General features: G+C 37.4%; 1 long non-coding RNA gene across 7 annotated transcripts in view; it reads left to right on the plus strand.

Annotated features, from left to right (window-relative positions):
* Window positions 1–18,978, plus strand: part of LOC306641814 — a 182,448-nt gene that overhangs the window by 154,569 nt on the left and 8,901 nt on the right. For 6 of the 7 annotated variants that reach the window (XR_013758290.1, XR_013758291.1, XR_013758293.1 and 3 more), the window contains 2 exons: window positions 15,351–15,504; window positions 15,883–17,725. This is a non-coding gene — a long non-coding RNA (uncharacterized lncRNA). Of the gene's footprint in view, window positions 1–15,350; window positions 15,505–15,882; window positions 17,726–18,978 lie in introns of those variants that run through there. The other variant, XR_013758292.1, reaches the window with a different exon arrangement.

The following is an 18,978-nucleotide window of genomic DNA, read 5'->3' on the forward strand; positions in this document are numbered from 1 at the left end:
TTGTTCATTTCCCCTTTTGAAACCCATTCGTAAGACCTATCGATTTAAGCTCCTGATTAGCTCCCCAGTGTGTCCACTTCTCTCTCATTTTCTTTGCCTCCACACTCATATTCTTGCCCGAATAAACTTGTACCAACCTCCTGAGTCTGGAACTCTGTTGATTATATGCTTTACATTGCTCTCAGGACGAGCTTTTCAAAAGCTAATCACCCACTAATCATCAATTCTAAGCTAGATGTCCTGACTTGGATCCCCAAAGAGCAAGAACACCCTGGAGAGCAGAAACAATAAAGAAAATTCACTGATCACAAAGTGTCTTCTCCAAGTTGCCCATTGTCTCTGCCCTGAGCAATCTCAATGGCCAATATTTTGGAAAGAATCAGTGGCCTTTGATCAACTTGAATATTATTGCGGGTAGAGGTTTAAATTTTCATACCTTCATATTACTTTAAAATGTAATACATGCATATGTTTTAAAAATTTGGAAAATGCATACATTTTGAAAGAGCAAGAAAAACATTTCTAACTCTATCATCCTGAAATTTGGGCTTATTTCCTTCAAACTTGCCCTCTGTGCTTTTAAAACCTTTTTAAGACCATTTTGTATATTAATGTGATTTTTTATTCCACTTTTTCTGCTTAAGGTTATAAGATTTTTCCATATCATTAAAAACTCTATGTAAATATCATCTTAATAGCTGTTTAACATTCTATGATATTAGAAATTTCATTCTGAAATTTGTCTTCTTGCCTAATATCAAAATGAATAATTTTACTTTTGAGAGGGTATGGGTTATCTATTTCCATGGCTTCCTGACACTTGGAGGTTGCTGTTTAATATGTAATGAAATTGTCTTTCTAGCTCTGGCCTCTGTCCAAATGGTAGCAACCACTCTGCTTGGTGATTCCAGCACTTCCTACCATTTACACCTTGAGGCGCCTAAAGCTGATGCACACTTAGTTTTCTAGTGGATAAGCCAATAATGCCTTTAGGTCAGATACCCCCAAGTTTAAGGAAGGGGGGAAGGCAAGAATCCCCTGAGAAGTCTGTACTAAGATATGCAAATACCACCAAACCTTAAAACACCAAACCTAGCTGCCTGTCTTTTCCTTATTATGTGTCAGTGATTAGTAATCCATAATTTATGGCTCTTATTAATTCTTTCCTTTATCATGAAGAGAGACTCACCCAAGCGTGCCACTCTGACAGTGCTTGGATACCCTGCTCCACTCAACCCCTGGATTTCCTTTCCGGGAACTCATTTTGCAAAAACCATTAAACTGGGAGAAGATCCAGAGCACTAGAAAGGGAGGCACATCCACCACTGCCCCCCACTCCCGTTCATTTTCCTTTTTCAATGAAGAGACAGACTAACAGAAAACACAGATGACTTTGCCATTTAACTGAAGCTACATCTTCTTCAAGAGAATCGGTTTGGGCCTGAGAATAAAAGAGGCATAACTGCAGCCAGGGCACTATCACCAAAAACAAATTCTAGACCCATAAGATTTTGAGATAGGACCCCAAGAAGCAAAGGAAGGGTGTCAGGAAGACAAGTGGCTCGCACATCTCTGCCTATTCCACACCTCCCCAGTTCATCACTGGATTGGCCATGCCGGACCTTAACCACTGCTCTCTCTTGGAGTCTGCTGACCAGATCCAAGTGGATTCAAGACTATTAGAACGTCACACAGGGTCTTTCCCACAATCTGAATGGAGCCCTATGTAATCAGAGACGACATTGTTTCACAATTGGAGACTGAGCTGCAGAGCCCTCTAATCCGTAGTCTGCCCTTTTTGATGAATGATAGCAGGAACAGGAATAGTACATAGCAGGAATTATCAATTGATTTAATACTCAGAGCAACTCAGTGGGATAGGTACTGCTATTGTTAACTATAGTGGATGTTCCTGTAGTTTTGTTCCCTACTGTATCTCCATATCCTAAAACCTATATGGTACAGAGTAGGTGCTTACTCAATGTTTACTGAATGAACAAATGAGGAGAAGAATGGATCCCAGAGCTAGTAAGTGCCACAGGAAAATTCAATATCTCTTACAATCTGATCCTAGAGTTCTTGCTCTTAAACATCATTCAATAGTGTGTCCTTAACCTCTGTAGAAGCTTGATTTTATTTCTTTCTGTGCAGAAGGATAATAAATGCACTCAAAATATTTTTTGAGGTATAATGTTGGCACATGGTGTTAATTACTCCTGACGTAGAATGGGGCACTAGATAGGTGCAGCTGGTGATTGATAACCGTGTTGCCATGATTATTATTGAAATGATCATGGCCTGCCTGCCATGGAAACATTTATTTTTCTCTATCTAGATCCACTCTGAATGTTCCAAGTTCCCTTTCTTATGATGGGCTTTGTCAACCTTCAGACGCTTTCACCCACAGGCCAAAGAAAATGACCTGTCTCTTCAACCACAAGGACAGATGCCCTTTCTTACCACCTCACCTTTATTCCTTTGCCCTCTCTGGTTCAATTTAATTTCATTTCTTTCTGATCTGCAGATTGATGGAAATCTCTCCTCCTCTCCAAGCCTGCCTGAGCTCCAGACTGTGGCCTGGGTGGGCCACGTGAGAGCAGCACCAGCGCCGGCAGCCACAGCCGAGAGAGGCGTTATTTACATATTTATTAGAAATTCTGTCCTGCTGGCAAGAGACGCTCACTTCTGACTTTAATTCCGATAAGTAAACAACCCCATTGGCAAGGAAGAGGGGGGAAAACAAACCAGAGTAGTTTGCACAAGATAATACAGTAAAGCAGAAAAAATATCCGTAATGCAAAACCATTTGCAGTGCAAAGCGAAAAAAGAAAGGGAGAGAGAGAGAGAGAGAGAGAATCCATCTCCAAAGACTAGCTTAGGTTAAATACTCCAAAAGAAATAATTACAAAGTAATTCAATTATATTTGGTATCAGTTTCCTCACAGGCCAGTGGAATGACAATTAATCCCAGGGTGCCTTTTTCCTTTCTTTTATTTTTTTTTTCTTAATACTTGGTGGTTTGTTCGGAATTGCCCTCCAGCAGTTCACCGCACTCAGCAATCCTCTGGATGATTGTGTCTCTCTTCTCTTCCTCATCCATTCTGGCCAGATAACGCCCCACACTAGGGAGCCGTTCTGCAAGTTCAACCTTCTTTGACCCCTCTCTCAAACTGTCCAGCAGCCTCACATTTTGCTTAGGTGCCCTCCTGCTTCCCCTTAATTATATTGCCTTGTAAGGATTGCAACCGTGGGAGGGTTTAGCATCCTCTGGCTTTCTCCTAGCATCCCAAATTGAGCCAACATCATCATCCCTGTGGCAGCACAATGAATTAAATCCTTCTCAGCATCGCATGTCTAGCTATCCCCAGAAAAAAAAAAAAATTACATTTAAGGAACATTAAAATGGGCAGACTTTAATCCACAATAGCAAAGGAAGCAAGAGATATGGCTTAAATCCCGCCTGATGTTCTGACCTGAACTTACTCCGCAGATAAAATCACACTGAATCCTTTGCATTTGTATAGCTTCTTTCGCTCCGGGTTGGCAAGGTACTTTACACACAGTAATAAGCTGCACAACCTTTCTTTGATGCTGTTTTCCAGCTCCAGGAAGGGTTCATGCATCAGAAAACTGGAAAATGATGGACAGAAAAAGACTGGTCCAGGCATCCTCCTCAACTAGCTGTGGTGAAGAGGTGAGAACATAGGCATTTGGGTTGCACCACTCAACACCAGTGATGGAGGAAAGCATCCTACTTCTAAATTGTAATGGTACTTCTGAAAATTCAAAATAAAAAATTGTGAAACCAGGGTTATGCTTTGTTTTTCAATAAACCTGTTGACCAATGGCCATATGAACCCAACAACTGTGAGTGAAAATTATTTGTTATTAAACACATATCTATTCCTTCACAGTGAACCTGATGCTCATGAAAGAGGTATGTCCTCAAAAGTGTGATGTCACCAAAATCTTATCACTGGATATGGAAATTAGAAAGATATGTGTTAGAAACCAGACCAGTGGGTTTATAGAATGAAAAAATACAGGCCACAGAAAGCTAACTATTCAGCGGTAATAGTTGTCACTAATTTAGTGCCTGTTATGGACAGGTTCTGTGCTAAATCCTACCTACATATGCGTTAATTTAATACTCCTAATATGGAACAACCCCTGATGTCCTTTTCAGACACACACAGAGTGTTTGGAAATCTTTCACAAGTTTATACAACAAGTAAGGGGTAGAATTGGTGTTTCAATCAAGACTTGGAATTCATACTATGTGTTCTGAATCATGACAGAATATAAAATATACTCCTCGGGGTACTTGGGATGAGAGAAGGGAATGGATAAAGATAGGAGTGTTGGAAAGGCATTCAGAAATCTTAATCTTTGACACAGAGTGACTCCTATCCTTGGAAGAAGTTTGCTGCAACTTCAAGCTCCTTGGTTTCTCCCAGAAGAAAGCCTGTGTCCAGCAATGCATAGGAGCACAGGCACTAAGCAGGACTGCTTGAGTTCCATATCAGGGTCGGCAGCTTTCTAGTTTTGTCACCTTGGCTCTTATGTGCATGCCTCCATCTTCCCCGTCAAAATTTTCTACCTCAAAATTTTGTGGGAAAGATTGAGTCAATGCACATAACCCTCTTAGAATAGTGCTTAGTGCTCAATCTCTGTGTTTTAGTATGATTTACAATTATTTATTAAGTCCTCTAGGTGAGCTTAATCTATCAACCAAAATATCTTCTTTTGTGTTCCCCAGAATTGGAGAAGCAAGAGTCTTAGACAGATGGTGGGGCACAATAGAGCTTTGGTGGACTCATTCCTGCATGGCTACTCTCATTAATCACATTTATCTTCAGACCATACTTGTCCTCAAAAACCATGCAAATACTTACATGTTAAATCCTGTAATGGAAAACTGTGCCTTTCACCGTACAACTGGAGAATATATTTCAGAGGTAAATTTCTATAAAGGCTATTCATCCACTCACGAGTACTGGTGAGCAGAAACACAACACTTTCTCTTCTCATGAAGTTTGCTGTCAACTAGCAGACGGACTACTAAGTGATCATACAGATAGGGGGAAAGCTACAGATGCTGTGAGCAGAACAAAATAAAATTATAGCAGGTGAGGGAAATGTTATAGGCTGGGAAAAACTGCAGCCTTGGCAAAATGGCAGAGGACATATGGCAAATATGTGTCTGGTGGCCAGTGTGGATGAAGTGCAGAAAGAGACCAAGAGATGGGGAAGTGTGGGAAAGAGAAGACACTGTGGAAATAGGCAGCAGCCAGGCCACAAAGATTTCACTCCTTTCCCGAAAGGAATAGGAACCACCCAAAGGGTTTAAGCAAAGACGACATGTAGGGTATTTTTATTAAGAAATTTTTCTGTCTCTCATAATCCAGTCTTCATTACAGGCATTGAAATGACTATTAATGCCTAATGTACTTTCTCAAGTTCCTCTGTTTACACATTCCTTCTTTCATCAGCCATTATTGAACACCTGCTCTGTGAGAACACTTTGCTAGCACATGAAGACAATTAATATACACATGGTCCAGTAGGAAAGACAGATTAAAAGTGTACGTTATGATACAGAGGATCAAGGCTGAGAGAAAGGGAAGGTCAAAAGGGATCTGAATAAGGCTAAATCCTGCCTAGGAAGAGGGAAAAGCTCAGGTGAAGAAGTACTTGGGTTAGTCCATAAAATGATTAATCTGAGTTTACCAGGAAAATAAAAAGTGGAATATATTTATTGTGGAAAGTTTGGAAAATACATAAAAAATGTAAAAGATATCAAATTACACACAATTCTTCAACTTAGGTCCTATGAATAACAATAAAAATAACAAAAATTTTTAAAGCATGCTTTAAGTATAGAAAGTTCTAAACTTACAAATGTATTGTTTTGATGTTTTAATAGTTCTTAAGGAAAAGGTGGAGAACATACAGCATATTTTCCTAGAAGAACAATATTATGACAGGATTCCAGATTTCTAGGCCAACCTGTAATAGTTTATACAAATAAATAAACAAATATATAATTTAAATATATATACGTATTTATGCAATTTCTAGGTTATTTTACTAATTATTTACTGCTGGTTAATAAATTACCCCAAAACTTAGTGACTTAAAACAAACAGCTCCGGTTTCCATGGATCTGTAATCTAGGCACAATTTAGCTCAGAGGTCTCTTGTAAATTTGTAGTCAAGATATCAGCGGGGGCTCTAGTCTCATTTGTGGACTTGACTGGGGAGGGATCTGCTTCCCATCTCACTCACATGGTTGTTGGCAAGATTTGGCTCTCCATGAGTTGTTGTGCTGAGGGTCTCAGTCCTTTGATGGCTGTTGGCTGAAGGCCACCCTCAAATCCTTGCCATGTGTTTCTCTATGGGACACCTCACAACATGGCAGCTGGCTTCCCTCAGTGAGCAAGTGAGAAGAGCTAGAGAGAAAGTAAAAGCAAGATGGAAGTCACTTTTTTATTTGATCTAATCTACAAAGTGATGCCCCATTAATTTTTCTATATTCTATTTGTTTTAAAGAAGAACAGGTCCATTTTATAATATATATACGGTAAGATATATATAATATATTCCATTTTAAACACAGGAGAGGGGAGTACAAAAAAAAAAAAAAAAAAAAAAAAAACTGTGACTTCCAGGGGTTGGGGATCATTGGAAAGTCATTCAGAAATAACTCTCTTTCTCTCTCTCACATATACTGTCTATCTATATCTACATATCCATCTGTCTACCCATCTCTCTTTTTTGATCTTGCTATCTATCTATACAGATAGCTATAAATATAGTATTTTTAATAGGATTCTTTTTTTTTTTTTTTAAACAAATGGTGTGCAAAAATCCACTGTGTGAAAGAGACAGAAGTGTCTGTTGCTACAGCAAGGGACAGGAGAAGTAACAGCCAAAGCCTGGTTCTACAGACGTGATCTGCAAATATCTGAATATTTGAATTCTGGTACTAGTAGCTCTCCTCTGAGTAGAGGGGAGAAATAGGAGCTCACTCTATAAAATAACCCTAGCATTCACTTCATCCTCTTTGGGGTTCAGAGCAGTAGGTCCAAAGTACAACTTTGAAAATGGTAAACATTAATTTTGGCATTGGTGCCATTGTTGGCGTTTTTCTTTCCAACACATATTGTTTTGTCCATTGACCAGCCCTGTGTTCATGCTACACCAAGCAAGCCTCAGATGCATTCTGGACATCTTCTTAGAGTGCTTGAAACTCCAGAATCATTCCACTTTTCCTGTTTGAGGATACCCTGCCCCCATTTTGAAACCACCCTTTAAATATCACTTTCATTTATTTAGCACCCTTTAAATATCACTTTCATTTATTCTTCAGGGTGGGGAAGAGTATCTGTTGGAACAAAGTCACATTTCAAGAGAGGCCTAGCTGAGCAATACTGTACATGTTTTATATAGATGTCTACATTATGAGCTTCCCATGGAAATCCAATGGAAGTATAGGATTTCAGGTTGTTGAGAATTGTTGGTGGGTTTAGTATCACATATGAAGTTTGTCACAGATCATTTTCTGTAAATTGGTATTATGGACACTTTGCCACTGAACTGAAAATGATCTAAAAACATCTGGCTTTAATCCCATGTTTACTCCTCAGACTTCCAAGGGAGCAATATTGGTGACTTCAGCTATTGTTTCAAGAAGAATAAAAAATAAATGGTAATCGTTGCTTCCTCTCCCACATTTCCCACCTCTTGGAATGTTGGATGTGAGGAAAACAGACTCCAGTACTTACTTTCGTTAAGAATGAAACCAGGATCAAGGTATGGGTACCATGATTTTCAATTTTCACTGGACAGTTTTCAGGAGACAGGGGACTGGGGACCTTGAAAAAGATGCACTAATAAAGCCTTTCTCTTATATTCCTAAAGACTTGGGGATAAATTTTAGAAACAGAAAATAAATAAATTTAACATAAGTAGAGGTTCTTATAGGGCAGCTGTGAGTTGGGGTTGTTCAAGGGACAAATGGCATAGTTCTGCTTAACATAATTTAAAACATAATTCCTTCTTAGGACTCTATAAACATGTCATATCTGATGAAACAATATCCAGGTAAACAGAAGTAGTGTTCCCTTTTTGTAGAATTATTTGTGCTAAATAAATAAAAAGAAAATACAGAGAAGTGTGGCTTGTCCCACATTTACCTTTCCAGTGAGAACTCTGTAGGGGAACAGCATCATTTTGAGAGGGATCAGAGCATGGGAGTTGTAGACATCACTCAGCAGATAGATGCTTAGTGGGACCTAGTAAGCAGGGAGGAACAGGAGGTATAGAGATGCATCTGTGGGATGAATGACTCAGAAATAGTTGACTGGACCTCTCTATCAGACAGAAAAGCAGAACCAGTACAACATAAGTATAACCATTCTCCCCCCTATTATCTTTTCTATCCAAGGTTGTAATCCAGGATACCATTTTCCATTCAGGTATTTTTAGTCTCTTCCAAGGTTTGACAGCCCTTTTGCCTTTCCTTCCTTGTCTTTCATGGCCTTGACACTTTTGGAGAGCATGCATAAGTTACTTGGTAGAAAAGTTCTTAGCTTGGTTTTGTTTGATGTTTTCTCCTGATTAAACTGAAGTTCTGCATTCTTGGGAATGATAGAGCAGGGATAATGTGCCCTTCTTATTAAATCAACCTATCAGAGGTATATGATGTTCATGTACTTTATTACTGTTAACACCAACCCTGATCACTTGGTTGAGATCGTGTCTGCTAGCATTCTCCACCATAATGGAATATTTTTCCCTTTGCCATATACTAAATATTTGTGGAATGATCATTTGATACTATGCAAATATCCTGTTTTGCAAGCTTTTGCTGCTAATTGTAGCATCTGGCAGGACCTTGCCTGAAGTAATTATTATTTTCATTTTGTAATGTTATTTTTTTTTGCCCCTCATCTGTAAAAAGTAATTGCTTACTTTGTGACACTACATGAATGTTATATAGGTTTATCTTGTATTTTTCCTGTCTAGACCTGAAATCAATCAGTTCTTTAAGAAGTCCTTATTCCCTTTTATTAGAAAATGGAACTAAGAAAGTAAGATCTGGGTTCTAGGTATGCTTATTGATATTGAGTATTACTGCTTTTATTCTAGAGTATGAAGCTGAGAAATACATGTTTGGACACTAACATGCATATATACATCTGTTTTTATCCATCTAATATCTATTTCTCTCTCTATATATATGCATATATATGTTTTCATCATCATTATCATCTATCATCTATCTAGATAGCCATCTATCTTTTCTTCGCATTATCACCTAATCTTCTTGACCATTATTTATCTAATTTTTAAAGTTGGTTCATTTCTATTGCTACCTGACATCAATCCAACACCACGAGTTCCATTCTAGTTCTTCACCTCTTCTAAATTGCAACTTCTTTCTTTTCTTTTAAGAGGCCTAGCTCTCACTATCTAAAATGTGTTTAGTCATTTATTCAACCCCAGGGTATTAATAAAATATATGCAGATCTATTAACTCATACCCCTCTGAAAAAGCAGATTTACCAACTAGAGTATAATGTTTCTCTATAGTCTTTTGTCCTTCTTTATGTATCCCCAGTCAAAACACTTTATTTAGGTCATTGACTCTTTTTCCAATTCCTTTTGTGAGGATATATGCTATCTAATTCTCTTTTCATAAGTTAAATTCATCTGTCATGATCTAGAAGCTATTTTTCCTCTTCATCTTCCTGATGGGTTTCCTGGGCAAAAAAAGCAACAACCTCAAACAAATAAGCAAAGTTAATATGGTAAAGTTCATTACTTTTGGTGAATGACTTAGTGACTTTGGACTAATGTATAAATCCATGTATCTCTCACCACAGTTGCACACAGAATAGTTCCATCTGCCCCCAAATTTTCTTGGGTTCCCTCTTCATAGACAATGGCCCCTCTCACCATGTAACCCATGGAAGCCGCCATTCTATTTTTCTTAGAGTTTTCCTACTCCCAGAGCATTATATAGATGGAATCATTCAACATGTAATATTTGGAGTTCACCGTTTTTCTTCATGTGTGTGTGTGTGCATGTGTGTGTAGTGCAGGGAATCAAGCCTGGGCCCTTGTGTGAGCTTGGCATATGCTCTACCACTGAGCTACACCCCCAGCCCAGAGTCTAGTTTCTACTTAGTAAAATGCATTTAGGTTTCATCCACGTTGTTTGTGAATCAATGCTGTATTCTTACTTAAAATGTTGTATAGTATTCCATTGTCTGAATGCACCACACCTTGTTTTTATAGTTGCTGTTCATTGGGAATATACATTGTTTTCAAGTTTTGATGACTGTGAATAAAGCTGCTCTAAAGTCTTACATGCATGCTTTTATAGGAACATAAGTTTTCATACTCGTGGGTTGATAATCAGAAGTGGGACTGATGGATCATATGGCAGGTACATGTTTAACTTTGCAGAAACTGCCAAAATGTTTTCCAATGAAACTGTAGTATTCTGCATTCCCACTAGCTATGTATTAGAGTTCCAGGTGGTTTATATCCTTGTCAACACTTGCCATGGCCACTTTTAACTTATCCATTATAATGGGTATGTAGTAGTATCCCCTAGTTGTCTTAATTTGTATTTCCCTGTGATTAATCACATTGACTATCTCTTGGCTTATTTGCAATCAATGTATCTTCTTTTGATTAAATATCATTCAGATAGTTTACCCACTTTTAAGTTTGGTCGCTTGATTCCTTATTGTCGAGTTCTGAGAGTTCTTTATTTGTCCTGGTTAGAAGTTCTTTGCCAAAAATATAATTTGCAAATATTTTCTCTAACTTATGGCTCTGTCCTTTGCAAAACAAACATTTTAATTTTGAGGTATAATTTATTATGCTTTTGATAATGTAAATCTTTAGGCTAATCTAAATTCACACAGATTTTCTCTTGTGTTTCCTAAAAATTTTATAGTTCTTCATTTCATATTTATATAGATAATCTATTTAGGGTTAATTTTTGTATAAGAGACACGGTATATGGAAAGGACTTGTGTGTGTGTGTGTGTGTGTGTGTGCGTGTGTGTGCATATTTACAACTGTTCCAACACCATTTGTTGAAAACACTTCAGTTTCTCCTTCAATTGCATTTGAACTTTTACAAAAAGTTCACCAACTATTTTTTATTTGTGTCATCCTACTTCCTTTCTTTGCCTGTCCATTGATTTGTTTATATTTCACCAATACTACTATGTACTGTACCTTTATAGTAAGTCCTTATTAAAAGAAAATGTATCCTCCACCTTCCTATTCTGTGTCAAAATTGTTCTGGCTGTTCCAGTTCCTTTGCCTTTCCACATAGACTATAGAATTACTTTTGTAGTGTTTATAAAAGAGTATGCTGGAATTTTGTTGAATCTTGATTAAATTGGGGAGAATTAATTGCTTTACAATATTGAGCCTTAAAGTCTATTAGAATGGGGTATCTCTAAATGTATTCAGGACTTTTTCTTTCATCTGTGTTCTGCAGATTTTAGGATACAAATCTGACCCATACCAATTTTTTTTTTAAAGATTTATAATCTCAATATTGTTCTGTTTGGTGTTATGGCAAATAATATTCTTTTTAACTTTGGATTCCAATTATTAACTTTGTAGTCTGTGACCTTGAAAATCTCTTTTCTTTATCCAAAAAATATATTTTGGAGACTTCTTTTGGGATTTTCTATTTAGGCAACCATGGCATTTGTAAAGACAGATGTTTTATTTCTCTCTATGATATGTGTTTTATATTTTTTTTTCTTGCTTTATTGCACTGGCTAGGACTTCCAGAATGATGTCAAAAGATGATTAGGGAAGTATTCAGCTTTTCATCATTAAGTGTGATACATTTGTAGCTTGGTGGATGTTCCATTACATTTTGCCGTGAAGTTCTCTTGTTTCTACTTTGCTGAGATTCTTCACCATAAATGTAGGTTGAATTATATCAAATGATTTTCTGCATCGATTAATGATTATATGATTTTTATTCTTTGTAAATTTCTCCAAATATTCTGAGATTTTCTAAGTGGCTTCCTATTATTTATTTCTAGTTTAATTATTTTATGGTCTGAGAATATACTTTGTATGACTCTTATTCTTTTAAATTTGTTGAGGTTTAGTTTGCAATCCTGAATATGGTATATCTTGGTATACATATCTTGGCACATGACTATACACATTTTAAAAAGAAAGTCTATTTTGCTTTTTCATGTAGAATGTTCCATAAATGTCAATTAGGTCTAATTGATAATGTTGCTCAGGATCCCTATATCCTCACTTATATTTCTCTCTACATAGTCTATTAACTACAGAGAGAGTAGTGCTAAAGTCTCCAGCTACAATTACAGATCTGTTTGCATTTCCTTTTAGTTCTACTTGGTTTTGCAACATGCATTTTGCAGTCTAATGCTATGTCCCTTATGCATTTGGGATTGTTGTGCATTCTTGGAAAATTGATTCCTTTGTCATTATATAGTGTCTCTCTTTATCCTTGAGAATGTTCCTTTATCTGAAATCTGTTTTGTTTGCTCAAAAACATTATCAAAATAACTATTTCAGCTTTTGTTTTGGGTTAGTTTTTGCATGGAATATTTCTTCCTTTTTACTTTTAATTTAGCTTTCCCTTTTTACTTTTAATTTAGCTATGCCTTCATTTTTTTTTTCATGATCTTGAAATATTTTCTTTCACAATTGCAGATGCACAAAAAGGACATCTCCTCATCTTTTGAGGAGGTGTAAACATTTTTACATACATGAATAAGACATGCACACAAAATTAGTGTTGATAGTGCACTTTCATTGGGTCAATTTTTAAAAGCAAAATTCATAAATTAGAAATTTCTAAATGTCTTTATATGGTTTCTAACTTCAGTATTGGAAATGATGTGAAGATAAAATACATAGCATAGAGAATTATAAAAAATGAATTCTACTGTCATGGATAACTACAGCAAATAAAAAATTAAAAATAAATAAATAAAAGATAAAAAAATAATGGTGGCAATTTAAAATAGTGGGGAAACCCCCTAAACATAGAAAAAGAAAGTAAATCCAACATACGAAAAAGCATGTTTAGGGATAGAGTATGGGCAATTGCAAGGAGAAGGGCCACAAAAGCTGGTGACTTTCACAATTATATATTCTGAAGTTTTGTATTGTGATGAACAATTGCTTTTTTTTCCATTAGAGCATGACTTTCCTACAGAATAATTCATATTCATTTTCTGTGTGGTGCTGCTCATTTTGAAATTCTTCTATCATCTGTACACACCCACAGAAGCATTCCCTATTAAAACACATCTTCTGTGTTATATTCTATGTTGTTTTTGGCACATGGAAATCCATCTCACGTGCACTCATGTATAGACTGCAGTATTGGTGGAAACCTGTCGGTAATGAAGCAACAGGGCTTCTGTGTGTGAGTCTGCCTTCTATAGATATGTCTTCATATTTAAAGTTGATTTCTGATAGAAGCATATAGTTAAGGCTTGCTTTTTGATCCAATCTGACAGCCTCCCTCATTTAATTGATGCACTCAGGCATTCATTTTTAATGTGATTATTGATATGGTTGGATTAGAATCTACCATCTTGCTAACGGTTTTCTATTTCTTCCATCTGTTCTTTATTTCTTTTTACCTCTTTTTCAGCCTTCCCTTGGGTTAATTGAGCATTTATGATTCCATTTTGTTTCCTCTGTTGACTTATTATTTATATCACTTAAAAAATCTTGTCAGTGGTTGCCCTAGGGCTTCCAAGATACAACTTTAATTGCATAAACACCTAAAAATAAAGGGGAGAGAAAGGATGAGAAGTCACTGAACTTCATTATAAAATGATATAAATCATCTTCGTTGAAAGTCTGTCATTTGCCAAATATTACTCTAAACACTTAACATCAATTAACTGACTAATTGCTCTTAGCAGCACTAAAAAGTGGATCCAATTGCAATCCCCATTTTATGGATGAAGAAAGCGAAGCATTGACATCATTTCTTGTGGTCAAATTATTTTTCATGGTCAGAACAAGATAATTCAGACTTAAGAGTTTTGCTCAAAAGCATTATATTACATAGGCTAGCCTAGGAAACTTCCACTTGGAATTTTAAGACTCAAACTCTGAACTTTCAAAACACGGTAGAGAGCTTTTCCCTAAGTATACTAAAGGAAGTTGTCCTCTAGAGGGAGTGGGGGTTGCAGAGAAGAAACCAACTCTCAGCTTACATTTCTATATGCTGAACTTTGTAAATCAAGTATTTTTAAGTCAGTGGTGTCATTAAATGATTGCATTTTTAATCACTGAATTTTACAACTGAGAGCTTACTTGGATATCATCCAATGTTCTCATTTTGCTGATAGGGAAAATGAGGCCCCAAGAAATTACATTCCTTGCCTAGCAATTACTGGCAGAATCAGAACTTGAGCCCCAGAGATCTGCTACCCTCCAATTCTATGCTTCTTTGCTTTTTACGTGTGCTCTTCACCGCCGTACGTATTGTACTATGGTCTTTTGTTTGGTATCATATTTTCATCCCTTATTAATCTTTCCACTGCTCGAGTGGTAGCTTCCATTTTCATTTGACTTAGTGTCCTTAGTAACTGTCATAGAGCATGACACATTGTAATAACATTTTTAAGAGAAGTCTGCTGAGTGAAAATTCTTCCAATTTTTGCTGCCATCCAAAATTCTATCCTTAATGTCATTTAGTGTCCCATGAAACATTAAGGAGCCCTCAAAAGTCTTCAGACTTCAGGAGGATGCATCTCTGGACAGGACTTTGAACTTCTGACCTGTAGAAGCTATAACAGTAACAGTGGAAGTCTATCAGGATTTAATTGCATTAACTCTGTCTGTAGTTCTTTCTTCTATAGGACACAAATTAGGATGACTTTTTCTTTTTCTTTGTGGAGGGAAGGTATTGGGAATTGAACCCACTGAGTTACATACCCAGCCATTTTTTAAAATGTTTTATTTAGAAACAGAATGCAACTTGGGTAAGTGAGGCCCAAGTTGCTTAGGGCCTCACTTGCTGAGGCTGGCTTGGAACTTGTAATCCTCCTACCTCAGCCTCCCGAGCCACTGGGATTACAGGTGTGCGCCACCATGCCTGCAAGGATGATTTCTATACCTTGATGATATTCAAAGACTCCCAGGGGACCAGCCTGACATGCTGGGACCTGCATTGTGTTGCTCCTATCTGTCCCTGCAGCTGAAAGCCAGCCACATGACAGGGAACTCCTTGTAGTTCCCAGAATGATCTCTACTGTTTTCTTTGTCCTTGACTTTGCTCATTCGGCCTCTTCTTCCAGACATATTTTAACAACTTCTGTCGGGTTAACTGCTTCTCCTCCTCAGACTCATGTTCTGCTTTTGTGTGAACTCCTTGCCAGAAATGATGGCATCTTACGAGTGGAGGTGACTCTGGACCTGGACCTGAAGAAATAGTTGCTGGATTTTCAAAAGGTAAGTTCCAAATTCAGATTATGGGGCTTAAATTACAGTCTCAATCTTCATTAGGTGTGTGGCTTCTGCTAAAATAATTTGTTTCTCTAAGTCTCATTTTCCCCGTCTATAAAAAGGTGAAATTAATAGCAATGACTTCATATAATTGCCAGTGAAGCATTTGATAAGTGTCTGGCACACAGAGAGTTAATATTTAGCTATTACTATCCTATTGTTATATCATCATCATCATCATCATCGTTATTAATCACGGTATCAAATTTAAGTGTGGAAAGAGAGTTAGAATGACCTTTCATTTCATAGTTTAAAATGTACATTCTTTTTTCAAACAACTTGGCATGTGGGAGTAATTAACTTGGTCAATTTAAATCTCTTTAGGCCACCTGGGTCAGAGCTACTCCAAAGGAAGAACTTCAAGCTTTAGTCAAAGACCAGAAGGAAATTGAGATGAAGTTTTTTTACACCTGTCTTGGGTATGGCAAAGGCATAGTTGGGCTACAAATCTGTTTTATAAAAGAAAAAAAGAAAATTTTTGTAGAATAAGTGGAGAAGTGTTCATAGCTCAGGACCCAAGAGGCCCCAATTACTGGGCTCTGTGAAGGAGATGGTGGTGTCACCGAGCTGATGGAAAACAAGCTTTCAGAGACTCTTCCTAAGACCTGCTCAGTTGGAGCAGACTCTAAGGAGAAGCAGATGAGTTTCACCACCTGAGACCTGACAAGGTGTCCAGAGAGTGGAAGGCCAGCTCTGGAAGTCTGATAGAGGTCAAGTGCATCTGGTGCAAGGAATGAAGACAGGAGACCTTGGGAGACCGTTTTCCTACTGCCTTGCTGCAGTTCCCAGAGAGGCTTAGTCTATTACTCAAGACAAAGGGATTTCCTGCAGGTCCTTAGTGCTGGAGGACCTCTGGGAGAGAGACAAGCATGGTGAGCAATGAGAAATAGAAAATGCCAGTGCAGCAACACCTGAGCTGACTTCATTCCAGATCAAACACAGGTCCCTGAGGGCTACGTGAGGCTGCACCAAAGCCATAGGGGGACGGGCCTTTTCACAGGCTGGGTCAATTCACTGGGCTTCAGGGGAGTGTCCAGAGCCAGGGCTTCTCCAACACAGCTACTCCCTCTGATCCCTAGTGGAGGAAGGAGGAAAGAGAAGAGAGGAGAGGACCCTACTGAAAGGCTTGGTGCATACCAGGGTGGAAGAGAGGGGAGGGTGGGTAGAGAGGGAGGTGAAGTCTCTTGGCTAAAGTGAATTTTCAATTTCTTGGTGAATTTCAATTATGCAGGCTTTCCCTGAGGCCTCTTACTAGAATCAAAACTTTACTATCATTGCAAACAGAGTGAAAATTCTTAGTCTAACTCATTTTAGGACAGCATTTGTCCCCAGGAATGTTTAAGTAAACTGGATGATAATAAAATCCCTTAGGAAAAGCATACCCTTTTATCACCCTCTCAACCACAGAATAAACATTGCCTAGACTTACTTAAGTGAGTTTAGCATCAAATTTCAAGATTTAGCATCAGCCTTCAGTAGATGTTCAATAAGTGACTATTGAATGGAAGAACAGCATGGATCATCCTCTATGGTCTTTCAAGGATTAAAACGAACAAAGATTAAGAGGCACCTTCAATCAATATGGAGGACGAAGCAGAAATAAGAAACTCCTCATTCTGCTCTAAATGCTGAATTAGCCAGGAAATAAACGTTTTTCTTAAAACATATGAATGAAATTGAAAGCAATAAAGAGAAAAAAATCAAAAAGTCCTAGAAATAAAAAGGAAATTCAAAGCCAACCAGGATGTTAGAATGGAAAATGTTTGTGGGGTTGTATGAGCCAAGCATGCACAAAAGGTTGGGGATCTATATCAAACCAAAGTCACACCAAACTATGATGTGATGATATAATGGTGCAATGGGGGAGAATGGAGAATTAAATCTTTGTAAATTGCTCTTGTCGAGTAGTATGATAGAGACATTGATTAGTCTTAGATTTGTTTTAACTTTACATTTTTAAAATTATTTATATATTTTTTTATTTTTTACAGACTGCATTTTGATTCATTGTACACAAATGGGGTACATCATTTCATTCCTATGGTTGTACACGATGTAGATTCATACCATTCGTGTAATCATACATGTACATAGGGTAATGATGTCTGTCTCATTCCACCATTTTTCATACCCCCTCCTTCTCATTTCCCTCTACATAATCGAAAGTTCCTCCATTCTTCTCTCACCCTCCATCCCCCACCCCCGTTATATATCATCATCTATTTATCAGGGAAAACATTTGGTCTTTGGTTTTTTGGGATTGGCTTATTTCACTTAGCATGATATTCTTCCATTCCATCCATTTATATATTTATATGCAAATGCCATAATATTATTCTTCTTTATGGCTGAATAATATTCCATTATATATATATATATATATATATCCATTCAATTGTTGAAGGGCATCTAGGTTGGTTCCACAATCTAGCTATTGAGAGTTGAGCTGCTATAAACATTGATGTAACTGCATACTACAGTAACTTTGTATTTTTAGTTTAAATTACAAATACAAAAAGAAAAAAGAAATGGAATGCTTAACATTCAAAACAATAAAAATGGGGTGGAGAAAGCAAAACAAAACAAAAAAATGTGACCAATTCCAATAAAAAACAAGCAAACAAAAAAAACTGGGTAAATGGAGATAGACTGCCATGGTGAGAGACCCAAGTACAAATACCTCAGAAATTTAAGGAAAATCAAATGCATTATATTCATCCGTTAAAAGAAAGATTGGAAATAATTCCTGGTCTATGCAAGCACTCCGACAATATAACATTTAAGAAAAAAAAAAAAGTTTTTAAGTCAGGGACAGATATACCAGATGCAAAAAAATACTTATCAAAAGAAGCAATGTTTGATGCCTTAGTGGGATGTATCAGGTTTTAAAAATATGGGAAAATGCGAGTATAAAAAGCAGAATTCAGTAGCTATTGTTGTACTCTGTTGACAGTTCTGGAAAAAAATAACAAAAAGTTGAACAACTAATTAGCAATTAAAACAAAATGTGAAAGCTAGAAGGCCACCTTAGTCCCATACATGAGGACAAGACCAGCACTTCACTGTGAGGGTAGTCAAACTCCCAAGAAGACTAAACCTAAACTCCTCACTCAGGGAAGTCTGCTCTGCCAAGGTGTCAGGGCCCTTGTTGGGATATGTGACTTGTGGGCATTCAGGTGAATACATCTGAAAATCTTGAATTTCCAGACTCCTCTAAACCCTGTAAGCCTTCAGAAGCTACCCATTTCCTCCTGTGAAGAGCTCACACTCCTCTTTGCTTGGGGATAATGCAGAGATAACGTATGTATCTTCCCTTTCACCCCTAGGTTTTGTCTCTACCTCCCCAGGTTCTGTGCCTACCTCCCCACCAGGTAAGTAGCCAATAACTGGGTTTAAGTCAGAGCATAATCTGGCCATATT

The sequence above is a fragment of the Sciurus vulgaris genome (assembly GCF_902686455.1).
Source record: "Sciurus vulgaris genome assembly, chromosome: 12".
NCBI classification, from domain to species: Eukaryota; Metazoa; Chordata; class Mammalia; order Rodentia; family Sciuridae; genus Sciurus; species Sciurus vulgaris.